The sequence below is a fragment of the Coenobita brevimanus genome, chromosome 14 (genome assembly GCF_032717465.1).
Source record: "Coenobita brevimanus isolate Jiangsu-jjx chromosome 14, ASM3271746v2, whole genome shotgun sequence".
Taxonomy (NCBI): Eukaryota; Metazoa; Arthropoda; class Malacostraca; order Decapoda; family Coenobitidae; genus Coenobita; species Coenobita brevimanus.
This window is the reverse complement of record NC_136967.1, coordinates 46373527-46385517: the sequence shown is the minus strand read 5'-3', so window position 1 is coordinate 46385517 and position 11991 is coordinate 46373527.

Sequence of the window (11991 nt, the reverse complement as noted above, 5' to 3'; positions counted from 1 at the left end):
CTCCTCTGACACATGTTTTTCACTAAATCTGGTTCTTCAGAGGAGGAGCCACTTTCCCCACTCACAGTTGGTGATAATGGTACATCTAACTCCCTCCCTATTGCACTATCACTTAGGCCTTTCCTCTGAGGGCCTTTGGACTTCATAGAAGTGGAAGTCGGAGGGCGTGGGCAGTCGGCTGAAGGTCGGGACATGGGAATATCTTTATTCATAGGCCAATCCATCTCAGAAGTACACAGCAACATGAATGTGACTGGGATGCGTGCAGGAGGATTGCCAGCGGGTGTGGGTGGTGAGAATAACCAGCTGAGCGGTGACTCAATCGGTACAGAGGTGGTCTGCAGTCCTAACGGACCCAGGTTCAAATCCCTGCTGAGAAAAGTTTAAGGATCTGAATTTCATTAAATCAGACTTTACTGATCTACCAGAAGACCCGCCGACATGTCGTAAAAATACCCCCGCTAATACCAATACGCATCCTGCCTGTGACAGCCTTAGCATGTATTCAATATAGACAGTGGGTGTTAGTGCCAAAGTGGTGACATGTACTGTAGAGGCGTATGGTGCGTAGGAGAACTACTGGGCCTTGATAGCAGGCTGTGAAGCCTATGCCCAGAGTCAGACACATAAAAAAAATAAATGGCGCAAGTTACTAGATCACATATACATGACCCCCGGACGGCCCTGGAAAGACATGTATACATGTCATCCAGACGGGGTGGGTTAACAGAATATTGCATAATACTTAATCGACAGACATACAGGTCAAGATATGTTCACTTATGACAATGTAACATTTATTTAATGGTACACTACCCCTGAGGGTAGGGGGGTTTTCAAGAACATTCCCCCAGTATCCCTGCTTGTATGAGGTGACTAAAAGGGTTGGCAGAGGGTTAGTGCCCCTCCCCGGAAAACAACTAACTAAAAAGATGAACAAGAAGCCTCAGACAAGGACTGACCAAAAGATGACGACCAAGGACTGGACAAAGGACATGGTACGGATCACGACGTGGAATGTAAGGGGTGCGAATGATGAGGTGAAAGAGAGAGAGAGATTGTCCAGGTGCTTGAAGGTGCAAAAGTGGATGTATTAGGAGTAACTGAAACTAAATGGGGAGGAGAGAGTGTGAGAGAATGGGAGTATGGATGGGGTATATGTGCACGAGTAGGTGAAAATGAGAGAGCAAAAGAAGGAGTGTGTATTGTTGTGAGTAAAAGATGGAAGAAGAACTTAAGAGAGTATGGATCAGTTGGCTCAAGGATTGTGTAAGATTGAAAGTTGGAATACAAATGTGGATGATTGTGTGCGTGTATGCGCCAATGCAAGATCGTGCAAGCAGAGTGAGAGAAGAGTTCTGGACAAATGAGGAAGTGTGAATGGAAACGTTTAGAAGGAATGAGTGTTTTTTATTGGTCATAAGAATGATAGAGTGGGGAATGTGAAGGTAGATTGAATAGTTGGTGAGTGGGGTGTGCCTGCTGAGATAGATGAGAATGGCAGTGCATTAGTGGACATTTGTGCCGGGAGGGGGTTGATGATAGCCATTACCCTCTTCAGGCACGAAATGATCCACAGGTATACATGGTGAGTGACGAGAAGGGTGGGTGGTAAACTGAATGAAGGGAAGGCAATGATTGATTATGTGTGTGTGGATGAAAGGATGCGAAGATGTGTAATGGATGCAAGAGCATATAGAGGTTGGGGGGGTTGACTTTCTGACCACTACTTTGTGGTGGCCAGACTCAAGATGTAAGTGAGATGGAGAAATAGAAGAAGGGAAGGACAGGAGGAAGGAGTAGTTGCAAGGAGAGAGGAAAGGTTACAAGAGGATGAGAAAAAGGCAGAATATAAGAGAGAAGTGGAGGAACGATTGGGTAAATATGAACTGGAGCAGATGGAGGACATGGAAGATGTGTACAAGATATTCACAGAAGAAATACATGCAGCATGTGATGTGGTGTGTGGGGTGAAGGGAAGGCGGAAGGGGGGTGCAAGGAACACCATCATGGAATGAAGAGGTGAGACAGGCTGTTGCACAATAGAAGAAAGCATACAATGAATGGATGAGAAATAGGGGCGTGGAAGAAGTTGAGAGGCGGAAGAGAGAATTATATGTAGAAAGGAAGAGAGAGGTGAAAAGATTAGTAGGAGAAAGAAGAGAGTGGATGAGGAATTTGGAAGGAATTTGAGTGTAAAGTTAAGGGACTGTAAGAAAATGTTCTGGAAAGTGGTGAAGAGAGTAAGACAGGGTGGCAGTGAAGTTAGTAGGGGAGTTAAAGATAAAAATGGTAGATTACTAGTGGAGAAGGAAGAAAAAGTTAGCAGATGGATAGAACACTTAAAGGAATTGTTGAACATAGAGAATGGAAGTAATGCGAGTGTATGTGGCTAGGGAATGGCTGGGAGAAGGAGGGAGGTGAGAAGACAGGAAGAAATCAGTAGGATAGAAGTTGTGGAAGAAATGAAGAATGTCAAATTGGGGAAAGCCCCAGGAATTGATGGAGTGTGTGGTGAAATGCTAAAGCATCGGGGAGAGATAGTAGTAGAATGGATGTGGAAGATGTGCAGATTGGCCTGGGAGGAAGGCAGAGTCTTGGAGGACTGGAAGTCAGGTATAATTATTCCCTTGTACATAGGAAATGGGGAAAAAGAAGTGTGTGGTAATCATAGGGGCATTTGTCTTCTTAGTGTAATAGGAAAAATGTATGGTATGATACTTGTTGACAGAGTTAGGGAAATAACAGAGGATTAGTTGGAGAAGAACAGGAAGGCTTTAGGAAGGGAAGAGGTTGTGTAGATCAGATATTCATTCTTAGATCTTTAGTGGAAAAGTTTCTAGAGAAGGGAAAGAAGTTGTATGTGGCCTTCATGGATTTGGAGAAAGCATATGACAGGGTGGATAGACAAGGATTGTGGAAAGTATTAAGAATATATGGCGTAGATAGGAAGTTGTTGAAAGTTGTGAAGAGTATGTATGATGGTGGTAAGGCTGTAGTACGTGTGGATGGTGAACTGAGTGAATTTTTCTCTTTGAAGGTTGGGTTGAAACAGGGATTAGTAAGAGAGGGTAGTGTTTGGAAACTCCCTGTACTGTTGTTTGCAGATGATACTGTGTTGTTAAGTGAAGACGAAGAGGAGTTGCAAGGCTTGGTGGCTGAGTTTAGGAGAGTGTGTAAGAAACGGAATCTAAAGGTGAATGTAGGGAAGAGTTAAGGGATGGGCTTCGAGAGGGGTGAAGTCAGTGAATGTACAGTGAGGTTGGATGGTGAGGAAATGGAAAATGTGGGTACGTTTAAGTGCTTGGGGAGTGTGATGAGTAAGGATGGAGATTTGGAGGGTGAAGTGCTTGAAAGGGTACAACAAGGAAGAAAGGTTGCTGGTTCCTTGAAAGCAGTGGCAAGAAACAGGAAAGTGAGCATGGAAGTGAAATTATTCTATCTATCTATCTATATACCTAGGCTGCTTCCCCCAAGGAAAGGGAGGTAGCCGAGACAGGACGACACACTCCCCATTTACTCATCCATTCAAACACATTCATTCACATCTTAGCCCCAAAGGGGAGAATGAACAGATCCTCACCGCACCACACCGCACAAGGGTCAACTGCGCAATGCAATCAGTGACATCCGCAACAGGGCCCGACAGCAGAACTGGTTTACCCCTGCCACATCATAACAGACCCATCCCCTTACCCGCACCTGACCTGACTAGCTGATCAGTTATTACATGACAGTATTGTGATACCAACTCTAACGTATGGAAGTGAAGCTTGGACGTTGTTGGAAGTACACAAGTCAAGAGTGAGAGCAGTGGAAATGAGTTATTTAAGAGATGCCTGTGGAGTCACATGGAGAGACAGGCTGACAAATGAGGGTATAAAGAAGCGTTGTGGTGTGGATGTGGATGTGATAGGAAGAGTTAGGAGGAACACACTGAGGTGGTTTGGCCATGTGGAGAGGAAGGAGGGTGAGAGACTGACGAGGAGAGTGTATGTGAGTGAGGTGGAAAGGGGGAGAGGATGGAGGAGGCCGAGGATGAGATGGAGGGATGGAGTGGAGAGGTATATGAGAGAGGGAGGTGTGAGTTGGGAGCATGATAGTGAAATGACGGCTGACAGGGCGACGTGGAGGCGATTTGTTTGTGGCCACCCCGTACGGGATTAAGGCGTCTGGCAATAGATAGATAGACAGATTAATGCTTACGACATTTTTATTTAAAAGATGCTGATCTAACGACTATTGTGGATTAGTTTGTTTCATTGTGTGTGTGTGTGTGTGTGTGTGTGTGTGTGTGTGTGTGTGTGTGTGTGTAGATGCCGGTGCACACTCTTTATGCACATCAGGATGTCTCATCGAGGTTATCATATGATTTACTTTCCCTTTACGTGTGCAGTCTCTTCAATTGAATTTATGTAATTCACAGTTTTACAAAGAGCTGCATATCTTTGCCTACAAAATTCCCAGCTAAATTTGCACTGAAGGACTAACACACATTAATTCAACAGCTATACTGTGTTCGAGGCTTCGTTTTTAACGCTGCTGATCAAGAGCTTATGTAACGGGTGCTACAAGTGCCAACGATTATTTTAGCCAGTGGTGTGTTTGTTACTTATGGTATAAATATTTCCGTTCAATCCATTTTATATTTTGCAGAAAGTACTTAGTGTTAGTTTTTTTTTTTTTTTTTTTTTATAACAGAACAGAGGAAGGAAAAACAAATGAAAAAAAAAAAATCCATACACCAGATTACTGGTGTCCTCTGTTTATGAAATATCTGTAACGGTTAGACTTGAACAGCAGTAGGTTGAAGTTTGGAGGGAAACAACTCTGGGGAAGCGAGTTCCAGAGAGATGTAGTTCGGGGAATGAAAGAATTCTGATAGACAGAAGTTCTGCAATATGGCTGAGTGACATTCAAGTCTTGAGTGCTAGCAGATGTCCGTGTAGCATGAGAGAAGGCATGGAGAGGTGGCACCATGGACGCAACTTCGTCTGAGCATTTGCCATAAAAATATCTGTAAGATAATGGAAGGGAGGCAACATTCCCTTCTTACTGTTAGGGGAGATAGTTTTTTTTGTAATGGCAGGGTTGTTAATGTTCTGAATTTTTTAGGTGTTTTAATGCAACCTCTCCACATCCATTCCACAAGGTTGAGCAATATTCGAGCTGAGAGTGCACATGACTCTTATAAATTGCTAATTGCTTGCTCGTCAGTGAAGAAGTTATCTACTCTGTATAATAATCCAAGTTTCTTTGAGGCGGTTTTAGCAAGTGATCTAACATGAGAGGTCCAGCTGAGGGCATTGTTAAGTGAGACACCGAGAATTTGGAGATGGGAATATTAGTAGCACTGAAGGTAATATACGAATCTGGCAATCTCTGTCTATTAGTAAATTGTATATACAGGTATTTAGTTTTACAAGCATTAAATGCGACAAGGTTCTTTTAAAACCATTCACTGATTGTAGATAGGTCTTGATTTATGGAGATGGCTGTACTGAGTTGAGAGGTAATGATATTAGCCTTTGTAAATGGGTGTCTGAGTGTGAATGAACTATGTAGTGTTGAGTCATCTGCATATGACTGGATGGAATTGTGGGTGACAGATAAGAGATCATTAATATGAACCAGGAACAGGGTTGGTGCCAGAACTGATCCCTGCAGCATGCTGGCATTAATTGAGTGGAAATTGGAATATACATCATCTACTTTTACTCTTATTTTCCTGTCACTGAGATATGAGGAAATCAAAGGAACAAAAGACGTTAGTCCATAGCAAGGGAGTTTTGACAGCAGGGAACTCTGTCGAAAACTTTAGAAATATCAAGGGCTACTGCATGAGTTTCTCCATGTAGGTCAGTTGATTGATGGATGGTATGAGTTAGGAGACTGAGTATGTCAATGGTGGATATTTCGTGGCGAAAACCATATTGTCTATCATTAATTAAGTTGCTGGATTCAAGATGTTTAACAATGTTCATATTAATTAAAGTTTCAAATACCTTACCAAGAGAAGATGTGACAGCTATTGGTCTGTAATAAGAGGGGTCAGAGGAACTTCCTTTCTTCGGAACTGGGTGGATATTGGCTTCTTTCCATGAATTTGGGAATGAAGAAGTACATATGCATTGTCTGAATAATTTAGCTAGAACAGAGGCAAGTTCAGGGGAACACTTTTTCAACACAATTGGCGGAATTCCATCTGCGCCTGGAGCTTTGTTGGAAGGTAAATTGTCTTGGATGGATTTTACGTATCTGGCCTGTATTTTAAGTGGAACAATTTCGGGAGAGTCAAGTTCTAGTACTGGAATGTTCTGGCTGGCATCCTCTATGGTAGAATTTCAGGCAAATGTACAGGCAGAAATATATGCTTTCCCACTCGGGTCATTTGTAATGTTGCCATCTGAAGATTTTAGTGGGGGAATGGATGATGACTTGTTAAAGTTGTTATCGAAAGAATTAAGAGTTGACCAGAATATTCTGTTGTCATTAAGGTTGCTTGCTTTTGAAGAAAGTTTGATTTAGCTAGATTTATTACAGGTTTTGCATGATTTCCAGCAATTTTAAACTGAGGGAGTGATTCAGATGTTTCTGATTTTAAGTAACAGTTATATGCTAATGACTTTTGGGCTGTTGCTCTGGAACAATTGCCATCAAATTATTTTGGAGAGTTCGATCTTTTAGTGAACTGTTGACTTGTTATGAATAAATCCATACCAGCAAGCAATAAGTTGCAAATGTGGGACTGGGTAGAATTGGGATCACCAGAGAAGAAAGACTGCCATGGAATTTCAGCAACACAATTTCTAAATTCATCCCAGTTTGCCCTATCAAAGTGCCATCGGGTCACCCTGACAGGTTCAGAACGGGAAGTGTGGGGGGGGGGGGTTAACTTATGAGGCTTTGATGAGATTGTGGTCAGAGGATCCATGTGGTGACAGTACCTCTATCCTGTAGGCCTATTGATCTGGATTATTTGTCAAGAATAAATCCAAGAGATGGGCATTGTGGTCAGGATTATCAGGTATTCTGGTTGGTTGCTTTACCAGCTGGGTGAGATTAAACGATTCGGCAAACAGCTTGCACTCTAGACCAACGTCGTCAGTTCTGCAGAATGCAATAACCATTCAACATTAAGTATGTTAAAATCACCCAAAATGGTACTTTCGGTGCTAAGGGCAAGATTAAGATTACTCAACTGTGTGGATATGGAATCAAATACACTGGGTTCTGAAGAAGCACTGGGGAAGAGACAGGCTACACAGATGTATTTGGTAATATTTTGACAATTTCGTTTATGCAATGAGTAATCAAAACTGGATGAAATGAAGTTTGAAATAGTGTCAACTGCATATTGGGATTTGATACGGAAGTTTGTGAGGAAATGATAACCAGGAAAACAAAATGGGGATATATCAGTAGAGGGTGAGAATTGTGGTTCTGTGAGGAAAAGGGCCAAAGGGGATGTGGACTGAAGGAAAAAATTAACTGAGTTTAATTTTGTGCTAAGGCCTCGGATGTTGGTGCAGAATAAGGCCGAATTTTCACTTCTCCACTGACGAGCATTACTGGGAATTGCAACAGTCGCTGCCGGCACAGTCACTTGGTGGTGACCAGAAGGACCCTGTGCCGCCAGCCCTACCCTGCCGGTGGTGGCAATCCGAGGTATCACCTCATTTGATAGTAACATTGCAGCAGCCATTGCTAAAGAAAGTGAACAGAAGGTGTGTTATGTTATGCGCATGTAGTGTGGTGTAGACAGTTGAAGGTAGAGGTATTAAAAGAGCATGCTGGCCTACTCTCTGTGTAAATGAATGCACTGAAAATGTTCAGCAAAGGGAGATGGTAAGGATCAAGTCCTGAGGGCTGGTGAAACGGGAGCTCCAGCTCTCCATATCACCAACTTGCTATCCACCTCAGGAGTTCTGCCCTGTTCGACTGGTGCTACAGTCTACTCCTCACAAACGTAAACTATGGAACTGTGGCATATTCAAGATACGGAGTGTAACTATTATATATTGCAGAAACAGACCCTTGTGTGTCAGCCAGTCATCATCTGTGTCATAAGCCCATTTAATGAGTGGTGGGAGACTCATTTATAAAAGAATACTATCTCGTAGTAGGGGATGCCGTAAGTCGCAAACTTCCACATCCCTAGGAATTGTGTACCCTTTTCACTGTGGCCCACTGTACATTGCACCTCATTATCCTTTCTGTGTTGCTAAAACAAATTTGTTAATATCTTAGAAAAGAATGTTGAAGTGCAATGTAGAACATAAATACTGAGAAAAACGTGTTACGAGGCCTCCTATGCCACCCAGAATATGGCCCATGAAACAGCCGCCCAACAATCATACCTGAGACCAACTGAAAATCTGTTACCAAAGATTACAGGCATACTTGATACCTTATAAGAAGCTTGATTAACTGAATGTGTTAGACATAGACCTCACTTGCCCCTTTATAGGTAGGAAGTTCTTCTAAGCTGTATAAAATCATATAGTAGTAACAAGCACAAAATATAAATTGTAACCTAAGGATGAAAGAGATAATTTGCACATAGCCAGTCTGCAGGTACCACAACATAGCATAAACACACCTCAGTTCATAATTCAAATTTCATTTCGTCTGGTGATAGCAGGAATTAAGTACTCGTGTTAGCGTTAGCATAACACCACCAGCAAATACCGAACAACAAAATTCAGCTAGTTTCTGGCACCAAAAAATGTTCGTGTGAAGCCATTATACGATATGATTTACCTCTAGAGAGACTTTTTAAACAAGAAGAGTTAACAACTGGAATCTGAATTCTTGGATGAAATGTTAACCAGGATTAATATCAATATCGAATATCACAGTTAAAAGGATAATTTTACATTGTCTTCATTATAACATCATGTTATACCACTAACAATGTTTACTGAGTACCGTTCAACACCTTTTACATTCTTTAGTACCCGAGGCCCACTGATAGATTAGTGCTTGGCGTCCCTCTCAGTACCACACTATTAATCAGTCAAGTGGTAGCAAGGAATGAGTACTCTGATTTTGTACGTACCCATTTCAACAATCTTACGCAACAAGAGACAGGTTGCACGTAGTAAGTATGTAGGCACTGTAGCATGAAAAAAATAAAAAAAAAAAAAAAAAAAAAAAAAAAACGCCAAAAACATGCAGTTATTCACAACCCCGTTCGCCTGGTGGAAGCAAGAACAAATTAATGGTGCTTACATTGCGGCATAAAAATCTATCTATCTATCTATATACCTAGGCTGCTTCCCCCAAGGAAAGGGAGGTAGCCGAAACAGGACGACACACTCCCCAGTTACTCATCCATTCAAACACATTCATTCGCATCTTAGCCCCAAGGGGAGAACGGACAGATCCTCACCGCACCACACCACACAAGGGTCAACTGCGCAATGCAATCAGTGACATCCGCAGCAGGGCCCGACAGCAGAGCTGGTTTTCCCCTGCTACATCATAACAGACCCATCCCCTTACCCGCACTTGACCTGACTAGCTGATCCGACCAAATGCGGGAGAATATCCCCTCAGGGCTGCGTCATCACTTATTCATTCACAAATTCTCTCCATTTATTTCTGTCACGCACAGCCACTCTTCCTTGCTCAACAGACATCCCTCTCGCATCCAGTGCTCTCTTCACACTGTCCATCCATCCTATTCGTGGTCTTCCTCTCAGCCTTACACCTCTCACATCAGATCTAGTTATCTTTTTCACCAATCGCTCATTATCCATTCTCTCCATATGCCCAAACCATCGCAACACCCTCTGCTCAACTCTACCAGCCATCTCCCGAACAACTCCAGTTCTCCTTCGCACTTCATCATTTCCCTGCACCTCGATCCATACGCGTCACTCCACACATACTCCTCAGACACCTCATCTCCATTACATTCAAACTTTTCCTCTCTGCTACACCCATATTCCATGTTTCAGCCCCATATAATGCAGTCGGTACCACAACACCCTCATACAACCTTCTCTTTACATACATTCTAAGCGAACGACATTTAAACACTTTTTTCATTCCTCCCAGCACCTTTCCTACTTCATTTATTCTAAACTTCACTTCTGCATCTATTCCTCCATCCACAGCAACATGTGACCTTAGATATTTAAAACACTCTACCTCCTCAAGCAACTCACCATTCAAAGCTATATTCATCCCCCTACCATCTACCAACCTCATACACTTCATCACTTTACTCTTATTCTCATTTACTTTCAATTTCCTCCTTTCACACACCCTTCCAAACTCCTCTACCAACTGTCTCAATCTCTCCTCTGAATCAGCCACCAGTGCAGTATCATCTGCAAACAGCAGCTGCTTCAGATTCCACTCTCCACCATCAACATTCACCAGACTCAGACCTCAACCTAAAACTCTTGCATTCACCTACCTTACAACACCATCCATGTAAATATTAAACAACCAAGGCGACATCACACATCCCTGTCGCAGCCCCACTCTCACAGGAAACCAGTCACGCACAGCATTTCCCACTCTTACACATGCTCTACTATTTACATAAAAACTTTTCACCCCTTTTAGTAACCTACCATCAAGACCATACAATCTTAAAACAGTCCACAAAGCCTCCCTATCAATTCTATCATACGCTTTCTCTAAATCCATGAATGCCCAAAACACATCCTTGCCTTTCGCTAAATACTTTACACACACTTGTCTCACAGCAAACACCTGATCCACGCATCCCCTCCCCCTCCTAAAGCCACACTGCTCATCACCAATCACTCCCTCTGTACCCTCTCTAACTCTCATAATTAACACTCTACCATAAACCTTACCTACAACACTCAACAGACTTATACCCCTAAATCTAGTACATTCATACTTATCACCCTTGCCTTTATACAACGGGACCACACAAGCACTTGCCCAGTCAATTGGCACCATACCTTTCACAAAGCACACATTCAGCAATCTTACTAACCACTCAACAATGGTCACTCCACCACTCTTCAGGCATTCAACAGCACACCCATCCATAGCTGCAGCTTTCCCTGTTTTCATCTCCTTTACTGCCTTCTCCACTTCCTCCTTCGTGATCAAAGAATCATTCAACTCTCCCAACACATTTATTCCTTGCACCCTTCCATCTGCCACAATCTCAGCCACCCTTTCCTCCTCTACATTTAACAATCTTTCAAAATACTCTGCCCATCTCTTCCTTACTGCATCCATCTCAATTAACATCCTTCCATCCTCTGCTTTTACTCGTTTTTCCTTCCCAGACTCTCCCTTTCGCATCCTTTTCACCTCCTTCCATAACACAATCTGATTCTATTCTATTTGCAGCACTTAATGCCCAAGGCCCACTGACAATTTGTTACCCAAGATTGGTAGTGTCTGGTGCCCCTGTCAGAGCCACACTACCATGTTTGCAGAGAAAGAACCTTGCATGCGAATCGTCTTAATTCCTGATGAGTCACGGATGAATATTAGCAAAGATAATTGTCACACACTATTGTTTTCCGGCAGGGTACTTTTCATGTGGTGACATTCAGTGATGGTGTCAAATCAGTCGAATGACTTTTACTGGAGGTTATATTAAACATGCAACTTCATTAACTCTGAAGGAATCTACTCTCATTCTGTTATTGCCTGACGAGTTTAGTTGCTTTGAGGGAGACATCGAACTGGATAGATTTAGCCTTCATTACAATTTTATTATAAGAGTTTCCCTAATTTCCGCAAAATATTATGTTTTTTAGCCAGAATAAAGAAAAGTTAAACATAAACGTGTTGAGCACATTAATTTGCTCGCATGAGAAAGAATGCTGCATAAACCACACACACACACACACACACACACACACACACACACACACACACACACACGCACGCACGCACGCACGCGCGACCATATTACTGGGGAATTAAAAGTGCAATTATTATTCACTTACCATAGAAATTCTGAACAACCATTATTAGCACAGT